The sequence below is a fragment of the Saccopteryx leptura genome, chromosome 11 (assembly GCF_036850995.1).
Source record: "Saccopteryx leptura isolate mSacLep1 chromosome 11, mSacLep1_pri_phased_curated, whole genome shotgun sequence".
NCBI classification, from domain to species: domain Eukaryota; kingdom Metazoa; phylum Chordata; class Mammalia; order Chiroptera; family Emballonuridae; genus Saccopteryx; species Saccopteryx leptura.
In genome coordinates this window covers 72,528,889-72,529,564 of record NC_089513.1, presented here as the reverse complement: position 1 = coordinate 72,529,564, position 676 = coordinate 72,528,889, and the positions used below count along the sequence as shown (strand labels likewise).

At 47.8% G+C, this 676-nt stretch overlaps 1 non-coding gene across 1 annotated transcript; it reads left to right on the top strand.

Annotated features, from left to right (window-relative positions):
- The first annotated feature begins 382 nt into the window (after positions 1–382).
- TRNAV-AAC (transfer RNA valine (anticodon AAC)) lies at positions 383–458 on the top strand. The gene has a single exon. It is a non-coding gene; the product is annotated as a tRNA-Val (tRNA).
- Positions 459–676: the final 218 nt, after the last annotated feature.

Sequence of the window (676 nt, the reverse complement as noted above, 5' to 3'; positions counted from 1 at the left end):
GTATATTTATTCAAAAAACAAACAGGTAAGTGAGCCTGCTCATTTCAAACCTGTGTAGGTCAAGGGATAATTGTATATGATCCTTCAAAAAGAAAATAAAAAAATAAAAGGGCAAAGAAAAAAAAGTGATGTGTGTTTCCCAGGAATCTGGTGTGGGAAAGAGTTGAATGGATCAAACATGGCTTTTTCAGACAGTGCCTGTGTTTGGTATGATGATGTCCTGGTGGCCACGTGACATTCTGCATTTGTTAAAAACTCCTGTAACTCTACAGGACCATCAGGAAGCAGTAACGGATGCAGGTGAAAGAAATAGATTTAGAAATTTAAGGGACACTAAGATGAAATGTAAAGAGAAGACTCTCAATGTCATAAAACTGTAAGAGCCCTGGCCGGTTGGCTCAGCGGTAGAGCGTCGGCCTAACATGTGGAAGTCCCGGGTTCGATTCCCAGCCAGGGCACACAGGAGAAGCGCCCATCTGCTTCTCCACTCTTCCCCCTCTCCTTTCTCTCTCTCTCTCTCTCTCTCTTCCCCTCCCGCAGCCAAGGCTCCATGGGAGCAAAGTTTGCCCGGGCGCTGAGGGGGGCTCCATGGCCTCCACCTCAGGTGATAGAATGGCTTTGGTTGCAACAGAGCATCGCCCCCTGGTAGGCATGCCAGGTGGATCCTGGTCGGGCA